Raw genomic sequence first — 16,761 nt, 5'->3', positions numbered from 1 at the left:
ATAAAAATACAAATAAAAGTTACAATATGTATGTACTTTTTTCTCTCCTGGGAGACCTCTGCTCTAGTCTGTAAGCTCCCTGAAGCCGTCTCTGTCTCCTGTAGCCCACGCAGGACTTTCTTGGCCCTGAGGAGGCTGTTCTGTGATTTTTCCATAGTAACAGTAATAGAATATTTACTCAGTGCTCACTATGAGCTAGGTGCCATGCTAAGCGCTTTCTGTGAATTAACTCTCTTAAGCCCCACCACAACCCTCTGAGGTAGGTACCAGCATTATCCCTGCTTCCCAGGAGGGGAGACTGAAACATCGACGTGGAGAATAACTTGCCATTATCATGCAGCCAGTAAATGGCATAGTTGGGATCTGAACCCAGGTCTGGCCACCAAACTCTCGAGCGACCAGCAGTGTTTCTGCCGCTGAGGTCTGGCCCTTGAGCTACATGCTCCCAGAAGGTGAAGGCTATGCCATCTGTTTTCATTAGAACTGTTACTACTGCTGCTAAATATTCTTGGAGAACTTCCTGTAGCCTGTGCCAGGAGCTGTACCCACCTAATCTCATTTTCCCTTTCCCCAAACCCCTCGAGGTCAGCATGACTAGTCTTAAAAAGCCTGACCCTGGGAGGCAGTGTCCCTGGGCCTGGCTGGAGGCACTCTCCGGCCACCCTGGCTGAGTTGGAAGGTGTAATTTATCCATAAATACATGAAGAGATGCATCAAGTTGCCCTAGAAACTAGACTCTAGTTAAGTGCCTGAAAAGTAATTATAAACTCCAGAATATCTTTCAGCCAAGCAGGTGGCTGGAAAATTAGAAATCTATTTCTGAGATACCTTCTGCTTTCCAGAAAGGCTGAGGTTACATTTCAGGCAGGGCCTAGCGCTGATGGCCTTCGCAGAGTGTGTGTGGACATGCGTGCATGTGTGTGAGTGTGTGTGTGTGTGTGTGGGGGGGGACGGGGTGCAGCAGTGAGGGGAGATGCCAGTCTGGGGGCGTAGCGGTGGCTCTCTCTCTTCCTTGGCGCTCCCTGCAGTACGGATGTGGCAAACGCCTCCTCTCCGGTGTCACCCCCAAGAGCTGGGTTGCTAGGACACCGGAGCTGAGGAGATGCCAGCTGATTTGCCAAACAATTTTTCTTCCAATTACGGATAATTAGACAAAGGGAAAAAGTGTGCACTTGGGTAATGGCAGAGAGGCTTGGCGCTCAGAGACCCTGAGGAGCCATCAGGGCTTTGTGGTTGAGGATGGCCAGAAGTGTTGTTCTTGAAAAGGAGCCTCTCTCTGGACCCAGAGCACCCACTCTGAGAGGGAGAAAGAGAACTTGCATTATTAAGTGTCTACATACCTCAAGTGTCGTGCCCACTGCCATACAAGCACGATCCTCTTTCACGATCACAACAAACCTGGAAGAGTGACGAGCATCTTATGCTGTGATGGCTTCACTGCACGCCGGCCATGCCGGGCTCCTCTGGTGCCCTAACTTCTTGGGATCCTTGCACGTGCTCTTTCTTTTGCCTGGCTGCTCTCGCTCCTCCTCTCTGCGTGGTCGGCTCTTTCTTGTCGGTTGGGTGACTGCTCTTATTATCTAAAGTAGGACCCCTCCTCTGCTTTTCCCCCTTGCTAATTTCCTTTATGGTGCTGATCATAGCTAGATATTATTTTGTCTGTTCACTAGTTTTCTCACCTGTCCTCCTGGCTAGAATGTCAGATTCATGAGGATAGGGGACAGCGTGTGTCTCACTCACTGCATGATTCCTGGCACATAAAAGACTCTCGATACCTATTTGTTGAATGAATGAAAGAATGAATGAGGATCTCTGTATTATTGAAAGGAAGCCGAGGCTGAGTGGATCTAAAGTTCTTCCCTAAGGTCTGCAGCTAGGAAGTGGTAGATCCAGACCTTGGATCCATATTGACCTTACTCCCAAGCTGGTTCTCTTCCTGTGATGGCATCATGCTGCCTTGGTCCTTACCCCTCTCCAGAGAGGCCTGCTGCATCTCATGATCCTCCCCAACAAAAGGAAGGCCGCGGGGTCTCCTGTCATCTTTTGATTTGCGGATTCTAAATGATGGCTCTGTGGCAATATAGGGTAGTGGTCCGTGGAGTCAGTCTACCTGGCTTCAAATTCCAGATCTTCCAATTACCAGCTTTGTGATGCTGGGCCTCAGTGTTCCCATCTGTGATACAGAGACAGCAGCAGACCTTATTTAATAAGGCTGTTATGAGGATTTAGTGAGATAATACATGTGAAAAGTTTAGAATGGTGCCTGGCACAATGGAAATGCCTCCCACAATCTGAGTTCTAGAAGCAGGGGCAACAAACTGCCCACTTGTGTGTCTGTGAAATATCAGGGACCAGATCCTGCAGACCTTTAGGTCTCTGGTATTAATTATTCAGCCTGGTGTCTGAAGCACCAGATTCTTAACAACTCCACTCTTGGGAAGATGAGAGAGGTTACTGGATGTGGAAAAGCCTAGTACTGTGTCTGGTGCATAGTAGCTGCTCAGTTGAGCAGCTCTTGAGATAATCAGGCTGAATATACAATTGATTTGAAATTCTCCACTTGGGGGTACCATAGGCTCCTCAAATGTGATGATGAAAATAGCTACTGAGCAGTCTTTTGTGTCAGGCACTGAATTATTTCTTTATATCATTCTGCATTTGATTGTAAGCTCCATGGAGGTAGAGTCTTTTGTAGTCTTTTTCAAGTGCATAGTTGGCATTCAATATACATTTGTTCGATGAATTAAAGACCTCATTTAATCTTCCCAATAACTTTATAAGGTAGATATTATTATCCCCATTTTATGGAAACTAAAGTTAAGAAAGGATAGGTGATGACCTTTTCAAGGTCACAAGTTAGCAATGACCAAGGCCTGGGCTTTTAACTGCCACTTTCTGTTGCTCTCTAAACACTGCTAGTCTAGAATTAACCCCTTAACCCCTCTTCCCCTCTCTCTGCTGTCACTGCTAAAAAAATAGAAAAGTGAACAAGAACTGAACCCTGTGTCCCCTACTGTTTCTTACCTCAATGAATGGCCCCATTGCAATAACCGGCTTCTACCCTCGCCCCTCTCCACTCAGCACTGAGTGACATTAAAAAGAAAAAAAAACCTGTCAGGTTACGTCTCTTCCCTGCTCCATTGGTTCCCCGTTACCTTGGGATAATATCTAAACTCATCGGCACAGACTGCCAGGCCTGTCTGATCTAGTAGCTGTCCTCTTCCCTGACCTCATCTACTTTTCTTCTCTTTGCTAACTTGCTCACTCTTCTCCAGCCATCCTTCTGTTTTCAAGCTCACCAAGGTCATTCCCACCTCAGGGCCTTTGCAACTGCAGTGCCTATGGTATATGGAGTGGATTAAATATGACCACAGATTATCTGTCCGTCCTTCCACTGAGAGATGGAGTCTATTTCTCTGCCCCCTTGAATCTGGATTGACCTACGATTGCTTTGACCAATAAAATGTAGTAGGAATGATGCAGTGCCAGTTCTGCACTAACAGCTTCTGCTTCCTTTTGGATCTCAGTTGCCATTCTGTGAGGAAGCCCAAGCAGCCTTGCAGAGGTCTAAGTGGGGGTTAATTTTCACACTCAGCTAACAGCCTCAGACGAGCTCCCAGTTGACAGACAGCTAGATTAACTTGCCAGGCCATAAGGAATTATATCCTTCAGCCACAGTTGGGCCATCTCAACTGATGCTGCATAAAGCAGAACTCCCACTGAGCTCTGCCAAAATTGCAAAATAGGGGGCAAAAAAATGATGTTGTTTTAAGCCATTAGGTTTTGCGGTGGATCGTTATGGAGCAAATGTTAAACCATACAGTTGAAGATGTTCTTTTTCTAGATTTTGACCTGGCTAGCTTGTCATCATTCTAGCCACCTCCTCAGAGAGGTTTTTCCTAACCATTAAATCCGAAGTAGCCATTCCCTGCAAGTAAAGACTTTCTATCATGTCACCCTTTCTTATTTTGTTTATGTATTTTTAATTATTTGAAATTACCCATCCGTTTACTCATTTATTACCTGTCTCTTCCAACTAGGATGAGATACTCCAGGAGAGAGGACCTTATCTGCCAGTGCCTAGAGCAGTGCCTGGCACATAGTAGGCCTTCAACAAATCTTTGTTGAATTAATCACCCTCATATCTGTTATAGATTATGTATTGGTTTCCTATTGTTGTTGTGACATATTACCACAGACTTTGTGGCTTAAAACAACAACTGTATTATCTTACAGTTGAAGAGGTCAGAAGTTTAAAATGGGTGAGCAGGCTGCGTTCCTTCTGGAGGCTCCTGGGGAAAATCTGTTTCCTTGCCTTTTCTAGCTTCTACAGGCTTTTCACATTCCTTGTCCTGTGGCCTTACATCACTCTAACCTCTGCTTCTGTCATCCCAACTTCTCTTTTTCTCTGACTCTGATCCTCCTGCCTCCCTCTTATAAGGATCCTTATGATTAGACTGGGTCCACCTGGATAATCCAGGGTAATCCCCCCATCTCAAGATCCTTAACTTAATCACCTCTGCGAAGTCTCTTTTGCCTTGTAAGGTAACATTCACACATCCCAGGGGTTAAAATGTGGACATCTTTGGAGGCTGTTATCCTGTCTATCACTGGCCTGATGCCCATCTGTCTTTTTCAATGATTTACTCTCTTTCTACCTCCTTTCTCCTTCTCATGCCACTGTCCCACACCCCTGGCTTCACGATATTGAGGGATGGCCTCAGTAGACAGGCCATAGGTTCTCTTCTCAAACAGCTCTTGCCCATGAAATCTGGGAGAGATAAGGAGATTCTAAGACTTTTCAGAATTTAATATTCTAGCGTTCTGGTACACTGCATTGTTGTCAAGTACTGAAATGCAGGCAATTTTTGTTAGTATACCAATATTATTTCAATATTTAAAAAAAATCTGAATCATGGGTGTCTGAAGCCCACTCAGAGAGTTATACGACAATTAAGATTTCCAACTGAACAAAGGTGCACTCATTCAGAAAGTGTTCTGAGCACATCTCGGCCCTCTGTGAGACCCATTCAAGATTTCTTATTGCAGTTTTAATTACCACACCCTAGATAATAATGAGGATGAGTGGCTGAGCGTCTTTCCCCATATTTTTGTCATTTGTATTATCTTCAGTGCCATTCTGGGTCTCTGATGGAAACTGGCTAGAATCAGAGTGTGGAGTGGGAATGGTTGGGTACAGAGGATTTTAAAGAAAATGTGAAAAAGATTTGGTAAGGGGATTTAGGGGAGAAGAGAGGGCAAAGGTGTAGGGGGGTTCCCCAGACCTGATTCTTAGCATTCTTCTGCTCTCGTCACCAGTTTATTTAACACACTCACATAGAACTTAACATGTGCCAGGCTCCATTCTAAGCACTTTAAAAACATTAACTAATTTACTTCCCAAACAACTCATCGAAATAGGTATTGTTATCATTCTTGCTTTACAGACAAGGGCATAGAGAAGACAAATAACTTAATCAAGGTCACCCAGCCACGAAGGAGCAGACTTTTTGGCATCGGAGTCCATAAGTTTACCACTGCATGATACTATATTATGCCTGATGGCTAAATTTCTTCTAATTTCCCCTCTTTCTTTCTCCTGAGCCAGCTGCTTCCTTATGGGACCTGCTCCTTCCTTTCTGATGATTTATTTTGTCTAGGACCTCCTTACCTATTATCCTACATGGAGAAACTCAAACCAGAAGAACCAAAGCAGCCGAGTCATGGACCCTGCCCTACCTTCAGTGAAAGACATTTGAGGACCAAGTGTGGGATTTCATATCATAGCTTGCTTTTAACCAAAAATTGGTATGAGTTCTATTCTTTCAATATCATGTAAACTAATTATGGAGACACAACTATTGATTGTTTTGCTCCAGAACTGCAGCCATTGGGTTAGGATCAGAGCCTTAGTTAATCATTAGGCCATCTGGGCAGCAACCTGGAACACTCATTTATAAAGAATTTCAGACATTGCTAGAATAAACTGAAGCTTCCACACAAAACTGTATATAGCTGGCAGGATATATATGAGTCCTACTTCTGCTATGGTAGGCAACACCCTCCAAGGGAGCACTGTGCAGCATCTTCTATGTACATGCTGTTTTTTACTCATGCTAATACTTCTGTGAAATATGTATAATTATGCATATTTTACAGATGGAGAAATTGAGGCTCAGAGATGTTCAGCAAGCTACCTAAAATCACATCTAGTAAAGGGAGGAGCTGAGTGTAAACCTGGAATTGCGTGGGTCCAGGGTCTTTGTTTTTAATGGAGTCATGCTGCTGCATTCAAAGAAATGGATGGAGAGGGGCCTTAATGAGGGTATGGCCTGGGACACTTCCTCTTCTCCTCCCATCTCATAGTTAGGATGGGGTAGAAGTTTCAGCGAACTCAGGTCTGTGGCCAAGAAAGACCCAACTGTCATCAAGGTACAGGCTTTGAGCTGAAGGAAAAGGGGAAGGGAAGGATAACAAGAAGGCTTCAAGAAAGAGGCGGCATTTGAATGGGGTCTTTGATATGTAAAAGGGCATATCCCCTTTCATGACTGTGTGCCCATGCGTGAGTTCATTCAGTAAATATTTCCTGAGCTGGTACTGTGTGCCAGACACCATGCTGGTCACAGAGTTCTGTAAGTGAGTAGAGGAGGCACTGCCCTGCTCTCTCAAAGCTACAGTCTAGAGAAGTACCATCCAAGAGAACTTCCTGCGATGATGGAAACGTTCGTGCTGCGCGGTAAAGTAGCCACGAGCCACATGTGGCTAATGAGCCCTCGAAACGGGGCTAGTACGACTGAGGAACTGAATATTTGGTTTTATTTGATTTTAGTTAATTTAAACTTAAATAGCCACCTGTGGCTACTCTATTGGACAGTGCTGGCTTAGAGGGGAAGACAGACAATAAACACAAAGAAATTGTTGATGGTGGCAAGTGCTATGCAGGAAACAAGATACAGTGTGTTGAGATTAATGAGGAGTCTCCTGTTTAGATAATCAGGGAAGACCTCTCTGAGGAGGTGACATTTCAGTAGAGACCTAGAGGGTGTGTGTGGGCCATAGAAAGAGTCAGGGAAGTAGCTTCTCTGGCAGACAGAGCAGTATATGAAAAGGCCCTGAAGGAGGAAGGGATTGGCATGCTTGAGACCATGAAAGGAGGCCAATGTGGTGAGAGTCGGCAGGGGTGGGGAGCTGTGCAAGATGAGGTCTGGTATGAGATAGCTAGAGGTCTGATCACGTAGGTTTGTAGGCTTGGATAAGAAGTTTGCATTTGATTTAAAGAACCATGGAAGCCACTGAACAGTCTTTTGCTCCAGGCTGCCAAGTGAAAGATGGAAACGAGGCCATCAGGGAGGCGGCTATAGCAGTGGGGCAGATGAGAGACGGTGCCATGGAGTAGAATGATGGCTTCAGAGATGAGAGAAATGATGGACTTTACAAATGGCCTGGATGTGGAGCCGGGAGGAAGATTGTGGAATCAAGGATGATGCTCAGATGTCTGGCTGAGCCACTGGGCAAATCATGTCACCATTTTCAAGAGAAGAGAAACTTAAAAAAAATCAAGAGTCCAGGCTGTTGGATGATCACCCAGATTATCGTCGAAGTCTGCAGGAATGCTGAATGTTTATTTGATTATGTTCCATCTCTGTGGGCTGCATATGTATGCACACTCCATGTGGGCGGGGGTGTGCATTCATGTTTGTGCACATCTTTGCTTTGGCTAAAGTAAATGCATACGTTTGGTATGAGATGAGTGTATACACATATGAATGTCTATATTTTGCATGAGTGTATATGAATGTGCAGCCATATCCATGTAGATGTGGTGGGATCAGTGAGGGTGTGAGTGTGTGTCTGTGTGTGGGATGAGAATGTTTGTTTCTGGTCCAGAGTGAACCTGGATCTGGGTTTATCTATGTAAGATGTCTATAAATAAGGAGGTGTGTGCGTATCTGCATGTGTACAGGGTGAAAGTGTAGAATATTTGTGGGATGACTATGTGTGCAAATCTGTGTGCATACGTGGATGCAGCGGGTGTGTATATTTATGCACAAGGGTGAGGTCGAATGAAGTTGTATATCTCTTCATATATGAGTGTGTGTGCAGGGTCTGTATATGCACATCTATTTGGGGGACCATGTACACAGATCTGTGTGTGTCTATCTATGGAGAGAGTGCATGCACATATGTGCACAGGTGTGAAGGGGTGTGTTCCAGGGATGGGTGCCTATGGATGTGTGTGCCCATCTGTGCGTGGTGAATGTACCTGCTTGTGCCCTTTGGGGCTCCCGTGCCCGCAAGTCATAGAGAGGCAGCAGCTTGCAGATTGTGTTATGACATGTTTATAGGTCTCTCAACCTTAATGCATTTTAAATTTCCGACCCAAGGTGATCCTGGTGAACTGCAGAGCCATTTGTTTCTTGCTCTGCTTTAAAAAGAAACTTTCCGGAGTAAGATACCCCTGCCTCCAGCGTGGCAGCTCCACCTGATTTGTTAAGACTCCTGATGGAAGGAAGATACAGACCTGGGTTCCAAAACTGTGAGTAGGGGCATTGAAAATGAGTTGGAGAGAGGGGCTCTTTGAGTGTGGAGAAGGAGAAAGGGGTAGAGGCTGAGGTGGTAATGGGAATGATGAGGTGTGAAGAACCCCACCCCACTCCTCACTGCTGCAGGCCCAGGATGTAGAGGATTGCTCATCCAGTCTCATTGCATACCCTCTTTCTCTACTGTCTCTCTGAAGATTTGCATTTGGCACTCTGCTTCTGACACCACACACTGTACCCAGGCAACTTAACCCCTAACTGCCCTGAGGCAACTCCTGGTACCATAAATCCCTTCTCAAGTCATTCTGGGCACCCTGAGGATACCTCATATGCTTTTCATAACCGTAAGTGTCCACCACTTCCTTTCTGCCCCTATTAGAGCCCCAAATGTCAGTTGTGCCCCCGAGGCTGATAGGGTCACAAACTGCTGTGTCACTGTGTGCTGAAGGCCCTGAGGGACTGCTGCCGGCTCAGCTTAGCCATACAGGTAGGGAAGAAACAGCTCCCCATACTTCAACTTGTGTTTATGGAGGTTGCCTTGTACCAGGTCTTAGGCATGAGGCCACTGGGGTTGTGCTGAGGCACCAGGTGACACAGCAGAGCTGTGCCGGAATCTCCTCTACCCTCATTTTTGAACTAAGCTCTGAGCCTCAATTGTCTCTTCCTTTAGGATGAGTTTTCCCTGCAGACTCCTTTCATCCATCATGCCACAGCTCCTGGTGGGCCTGCCTTGCTTTCCTGCAGGCATGCCTGAATCCAAGGATGCACAGAGATTGGACTCTGTCTGCGACCCCTGCATCCTTTGATACCATCTATCTTGTGATTTCACTTTCTAGCCACTGGGTAGAATTCGAAGCCACATTCGAAACAGGTTTTTATTATAAGTTTTTCCAGTCTTGAATAGGGCCTGGGGGCAAGAGCTGTGGCTTGGGTCTGCCGGCTCTAGGGGTCTCTTTCTTGACTATTGGTCAGCCACAAACTTGAAGGACTCCACACTCTGACCCAACATAAGCTTCCCATTGGGTCTCCTTAACATCTCATTTGTGCCATGGGGCTTCCTAGGGCAGACCTTGTCATGTCCCTTGGACTTCTCCCAGTAGAAATTCTGTCTGTGTACCTAGCTGAATAAGAGGGCAGGAAAATCCTCCACAAGGACCTGTGGGTGCTCCTTCTGGAAACTTAAAGCATCTTAAGTCCGATTTGGTGACTTAAAAAAAATGGCTTATTGTTTTGGTAAAAATGCTGTATCAAATCACTGTGGAGAGGCAGGATAGCTTAATGGCTAAGGACATGTTCTCTGGAGCCCGACTGCCTGGTTTGGCTCCTGCCTTTGCCACACTGTGTGACTGTGGGCAAGCTGTTTGACCCTATGTACCTCAGTGCTCCTGTCCTCTACAATGGAGATAATCACAGTATCCACTTTATAAGGTCGTTATGAGAATACGGTGAGTTAACATATGTAAAGGACTTACAGCAGTCCACAGCGCAGATATAAGCCTCACGTCATTATTAAACATTTTAACAATGCAGAAGAAAGCAAAATTCATACCAAATGCTACCACCCAGGGTATCTTCTTCCAGCCATCTTTCCTTGGGCTGTAGTTTTATATAAATGCGATTTACAATATGTGTAGTTCAAATACTGTTCTCCCTCATTTAACCATATGTCTTAGAGATTTTTCCATATCGGTCCATATAGATCTACTTCAATCTTTGAAAATTAGTATTTATGAGCAACAATTTATTTGCCTAACATTGCTGACATGTGGGCATGAGGTTTGTTTTCAGTTTTTCACTATTGCAAACAACACCGTGTGTGCCTGCTTATGCATATGTGTTATTGCATTTGGGCTGTTATCTCCTTGGACTAAATCCTAGAAATGAGAATGCTGGGTCAAAGAACATGCACCTTTTACATTTTGATACATGTGGCCAAGCTGCCCTTTTGAAAGATTATACCAATTACATTCTGTGTATCCATGACGTTTTCTTGTTGAACCTTTTTCATTTTGTTTCTGGGTCTCCCACCTGATTTACCCTATGCCCCAGGTGAGATCACCTGAATGCAGAAGGCAGTTGGGTGAACATATTATTTTTATTAGTCCATGAGATCATGGGCTGTCAAGGAAGCATTGTCATTGATGGTACTTTCTGAGGGTGGCTGTGGAGGGGTATGGTGCAGCTGCCATGGCTCTTCCCGAAGCAGAAAGGGTGAACCATGAAGCATGAGGAAGTCTGTTGAAAAAGTGACTTTGATGAATGTTAAGCATTGTTCTCTCCAGGCTACACATTGAAGCAGCCTGGTTGATATGACCTGATTTTGCATGTGAGCAGAGGCTTCGAGTGGCAGATTGCCCTTTGCAAAGATGGCTGCAACCCCAGCTCACATTGCATATGCTTGTGCACAATGGGACCTTGTCATGCTCCATCAAGAGGTGGAAACTAATTCCTTTCCTCTTGAATCTGGGCTGGCTGGGGACTGCTTTAACCAAGAGAGTCTGGTGGAAGTGATGCTCTTACTAACTTGCTGAACCACAAATTTGGGGGCAAAATAAAATGATAATTGCTTTATGTCACTGTTTTGGGGTAATTTGTTACAACTATGATAATTGGAACATTTAGCCACTGTGTATTGGGAAAGACAGTCCAGTGAAGTGCAGCAATCTTCGACCTTAAGGTACCTGAGAATCAACTGGGGGCTTTCATTAGTAATGCAGATTCCTGGGCCCCACCTCCAGAGGTTCTGATTCATTAGACTTGGTGTGAGGTTGGACAATCTGCATTTTCAAATGAGCGGTCCAGGAAATTCTGACATAGTTGGTACTGAATCAAAAACTTTGGCAAATTCTTTAAGAGCAAGAGACTAAGATTTGAATTCTGACTCTGTGGCTACAATCTCTCTGTGCTGTCATTCCTTATCTGTAAAGTGGGAGCAATTATGGTTTCTAATTCATGTCGGTATTGAGGGCATTAAAAGAGATGATGGCTCTAGTGCTTATGCCTGACATGTAATACACATGGAGGAGATGGTGACTGTCAATATAGCGTAGTGGAACAGGCGCCTTAAGCTGGGCTTGCTTCTCCCCTGCCCTTGGACATTAAATGAAAAATGTTGTGTTTTTTTGTATTTAACTGGGAATGGGGTCCAGAGTTTTAATCATATTCTCGAAGGGTCCTTTATCTAAAGAAGGTCGAGAATGCTCAAGAGAACTTTTTAGCTGTTTGACTTGGCTCCCAGGAGCCCTTTTTCTTTCTAACTGGAGCCTCTTGACTGTACCCTGTGGGTTAGCTCTATTGCAGAGCGCAAAAGGGAGACTTTAAGGCATTTCGATTTCACTCTCTGGGACTCAAGGAGAGGACAAGGTGGTTGGAACAGCATGGCCAAAGATCTGGAGGTAAGATTGAGCTGGAATTCATGGGGGGCGGTAAGCTGATATTAAGAAAAAGAGGCAGTTTGAGGTCTGATCATAAACTATTTAGAATGTTGGGTTAGGGAGTTGGGACTGAGGACATAAGATGCCATGGCAAATTCTGAACAAGAAAATACAGGACCACTACTGTGATTCAGCAAGATGTCTCAGGATGGTGGTTAGGGAAGAAAGTGGGCTGCTTGTTAAGGGAAGGGAAGAACTGTGGCTGCAAGGGCGAGCTCTGATGTTCCTACCCAGGAGTTCTCCGAGAGCTTGTCACAGCTGACTGCTTCTGTCTGCCTCCTCCGCCCAGGCGTGCAGGGTGATGGAAGAGCAGAGGGCTCCATTTTTCAGGCTGAACATTAAGGCCAGGTGGAGGTGTAGCAGAGGGAAGATGAAACTCCTGGTGTGTCCTTGGGAAAGCACACTTCCTCTCTTGGCCTCAGGTTCTCCCATTAGTAAAGTGAGGGGTTTTGAGATCTGGGTGGGTTTGTGACAGCTTTGACTTGCTACTTCAATACTTGCTGTCATACGATAGGGTGGCAAGCGCATTTTTACTCTCGTGCCAATGCTGCCTAGAGTGCTGTGTTGAGCTTGATTCTGAGGTGCAGTCTAGGATCACTTTTGACACCATTGGGTGAAACTAATTTAGTTTTGTGATAGATTACCAATGTCTGCCCTGATCGTGACATGGGCAGTGACAGCATGCCCACTCATGTAGAAATTTTACATTCATACAGCATGACTTCAATTGTTCATGTTAACCCACCATAATTTTTGCTTTGTCTATGTCCTACCTTGATCGTTAGCTTAATTTAAAGTTGATTAATATTTCTTAAAATTAATTTATTTTAAAATTATATGGATTATTTACATGATTATGAATCAAGATTATTAAAAAAGATACATGCAGAGGGGTATTTTCTATAAAAATAGAAAAAATTCTATTTTTATTTTCTAGCCCTTCCCTCTTCTTCGCATCCTTTCCTCCAAAGGCAGTCATTTTAATTTATTTTTGGTTTATCTTTCTATTGTTTTTCTGAAAGTTATGTAATGCATTAATATGTTTCTAAACTGTCTTTAGATCAACAAAAGTACCAACATGTACTTATTTACCCAAATTTTATTTTAAGTAATTTTTTTTATTGACATATAATGAATATACCGAAAAGCACACACATTTAAGTGTACAGCTCCATGAAATAAAAAATTGGAAACTCTGAGAGTGAATATATCCACCTAACCCCCTCTCAGATTAAGAAAGAGGACATTGCCAGTTATCCACAAACACTGCTCATATATCATGTTTGTGAGGTGTTTGGGCATCTTCTTTTGTGAAGTGCCTGTTTAAGTATTTAGCTCATTTTTCAATTGTGCGGTCTGTCTTTTTACAATTGGTTTGAAGGGCTTCTTGATATATTCTGGAAGTGAATCTTGTTGATTCTAAATATTGCAACCATTTTCTACTCTGGTTTTTTTTTTTTTTTTACTCTCTTGATGGTGTCCTTCGATAAACAGAAGTTCTTAATTTTAAAGTAGCCTGGTTTCTCAATCTTTTCCTATATGATTAGTAATTATTTGTTCTGTTTAAGAAATATTTGCACCACAAAGTCATGAAGAGCTTCTCCCATGTTTATCATCTAGAAGCTCTATTGTTTTATCTTTAACACTTAGATACCATGAACTGATTTTTGTATAGTGAAGAAGGGTCTAAATTACATTTTCTCCATATAGATATCCTGCAGATCCAGTGTCATTTATTGAAAAGACAACCCTCTTTCCCTGCACTGCAGGAATCCTATTTAAAAATTTTTGAGTTATCAATCGAATCATGGGTTTGATATATAGTAATTTATTTTTCTCCTGTGTTATCTTCTAGGGGGTTTTATAGTTTTGTATTTCACATTTAGATCTGTGATCCATTTTGAGTTAATTTTTATGAAGGGTATAATGGCTGTTTCTAGATTTATTTATTTTTATATGTAGATGTCCAGTTGCCTCAGCACCAGTTGTTGAAACTAATTTATTTTTGTGATATAGGTCAAAATAAACATATATTTATGAAAACAAGAAATGCTTAATCTGCTTTAAACCACTTGAGATCATCTTATATTCCGCGCTTTAGGAAATCCCACAGTGGGATGTTGAGATCACAGCAGTAAATAAGAGAGGGCTTTCTGTAGAAGTATGTTAAAAAAAAAAACAAACCTTAAGTCTTTATTATATAAGAAATTCAGATTTGTTTTAGAAACAATAGAAGATAAAGATAAATATAAATATAAGTAAATAAAAGTCAGCTATAATCCTCCTACTCAGAGGTAGGCACTGCTGCCATTTGGTGTGTTCTTTTCTAGCCATTTTCCTTCATACAGATATATATAGTACCTTATAAAAAGGGAGTAATAAAATACATGCAGTCTTGTGCTCATAAGTTTTACTTAATATGTTCTTAACAGCTCTTCTTGTCAATAAGCCATATTTTTTCATAATCATTTTAATGGATGTTGATGCATAAAATGCTAACTGGTCCCTACTTCTTCCCCACTCCTAACTGCAGACTCTATCCCCCGCTTTAATCTTCTGCCTTCCAGACTTAATGGTACACACTACCATGGCTTAAGAAATAAAGTCAAAGACCTCTGTGTTACCTTTCTTGATTGCATTCCCTTTTCTGCCTCTGAATAACTATATTATAGAGTGAGTGCTTCTCATTTCTCATGCATGCATATATTCTCATTACTATATCCATATGTATTTATTAATAATGTACAGTATTGCTTTGTAGGCTTAAAACTTCATATATAAAAGTATTCTACTATAAACATCCTTTTGTATATTGTTTTCTTCACTCGAAATGATGCTTCGAAGTTTTATCTACATTGCTATATATAACTTTCATATATTCATTTTAACTGTTGTCTAGTATTCCATTATATGAGTATAGCATAATTGATTTATTCATTTGCAACTAATAGTGAAAACAAAAAATGATGCTATCTTCTTGTGTAATCTGTAAGAATTTCTTTGGAGTTCATACCCAGAACTAGAATTACAGGATTGAAGTGTGATATATCTTTACCTTTACTAGGTGTTGCCTGCCAAATTGCTCTGGTTATATAAACTTATAATTCTGTCAGCAATGTATGAATTTCTTGTTGCTTTACATCTTAACTAACCCTTGGTATTTTTACAATTTATATATTTTTATCTATCTGATGGGTGTGAAATGGCATCTACATTAGCCAAGACCCAGTTAGGAAATCAGACACCACACAAGGTATTTCAAGCAGAGGGACTTCAATACAGGGAATTGGTTGCATAGGTTTTGAGATATTGATAGAGCAAGAAGGGAACATAGAGGTGATCTAGCACTAATAGCTGCAGGAAGCATGTGCCACCCAAAGGCTAAAAGAGCCAAAGAAAAGATGAGGGGACACTAAAATCTAGGACCTCAGAGAAGGGGTTTGGGGTGCTCAAACCTTGGAAGAAAGGATGTCATCAGCTGCTGCTGGTATCTTGGAGGAGTCTGAGGAGGCTGGATTTGGGAGGAAGAAAGTGGAGGCTGGAGCCAGCTTCTGCTGCTGCTAGAGTGGTGCTGGCAGGAAAGGAAGAAACAGGAACTAAGTCCCTTTTTGCCTCACCCCACCTTCCAATTCTTCTTGAGTATCTGTCATTGCTGGAACCTAACAGGAAGCCAGCTGGTCCTGGAGTCTGGGAAGTGAAGTATGCAGAGTCCTGGCCCCAACAATGGAGCAGAATATGGAAGGGTGGATTCAGGCAGAGAGACATTGGGTAAGTAACTCACGTAGCATCTCATTGTGTATATATTACATCTAGGTTCTTTCCATTTTTATGTGTAGCTAGCTATTTGAAACAGTGCTCCACAACATCCTTGCACATACATTTTCCTTAGAATTAGTTTCTGGAAGTAGAATTAAAGAGTCAAAGAAAATGCATATTTTTAAGGTTTTTGATTCAGGCTGACAAAACTGCTGGAGGAGTAGGTTTTGACGGAAAGGGAGTCCCTCCCATGATATATTCCTGGAAACCACATCATAGAGCAGATGGTAACAGAAAAGATCGCCTTCTACCCTGGAATGCTATATCATCTAGGGATTGCTTTCTGCCCAAGGAATGAATGCCGGGAGACTGTAGTTCTAACTATACTAAGTCAGAAAAAGAGAGATATGGCTTCTATATAACTTATATTACTTATATTAGCCTCTGAATTTTGTAAAAGAGATATAAATATCCATTACCCATTGACCACAGAAAAGCCACAGGGAATTATAAGTTGTGTCCACACAATTAGAGCACACAAAAATATAATTTCATAGCATCATTCATGCAATTTACCTCCAAATGATATATCTTTACACTAAGTGCTCAGTATTTAATTAACTGTGAATTTGTTGACTTAATTGGGCTGATGGGGCCAGGAGTGTATGTGGTGAGTCTGGGGGAAGGGCGGGCTGGGAGACAAGGGGCTGGTGGGGAGTAAAGAGGGAGATAAGAGTCTGAGTTTAGGAGAATGGAGGAAGTGGAGACCAGTTAGCACGTTTGGAGTTCTGGAGAAGGGCAGGGAACAGAAGGTACAGTGGAAGGAGGGAAGTGTTGGGGTGAAGGTGGGGCAGTGCTGAAGAAAAACCTCACCTCCATCACAATATAACTAAGACTACTCTACCTGGCCCAGATTCTTCTTTGGCCTGTGTCTCTGCTCAGCTCTGTTGAGAGCATGAATCCCTAATCAGATGATTGCAATCATGAGACTCCCCACCAGCAGGTAATCAAGAGGACAGAGGCCCTGTCCA

At 42.9% G+C, this 16,761-nt stretch overlaps 1 long non-coding RNA gene across 4 annotated transcripts in view; it reads left to right on the top strand.

Annotated features, from left to right (window-relative positions):
- Positions 1-16,761, top strand: part of LOC111738205 — a 93,905-nt gene that overhangs the window by 15,500 nt on the left and 61,644 nt on the right. For 2 of the 4 annotated variants that reach the window (XR_002779766.1, XR_002779767.1), the window contains exon 3: positions 8,385-8,536. This is a non-coding gene — a long non-coding RNA (uncharacterized LOC111738205). Of the gene's footprint in view, positions 1-8,384; positions 8,537-14,541; positions 14,796-15,640; positions 16,302-16,761 lie in introns of those variants that run through there. The other 2 variants (XR_002779769.1, XR_002779768.1) reach the window with 2 other exon arrangements.

Source organism: Pteropus vampyrus, unplaced genomic scaffold (assembly GCF_000151845.1).
Source record: "Pteropus vampyrus isolate Shadow unplaced genomic scaffold, Pvam_2.0 Scaffold36, whole genome shotgun sequence".
Lineage (NCBI taxonomy): Eukaryota > Metazoa > Chordata > Mammalia > Chiroptera > Pteropodidae > Pteropus > Pteropus vampyrus.
The sequence above is the reverse complement of the archived record's forward strand: the minus strand, read 5'-3'. Positions and strand labels throughout refer to the sequence as shown.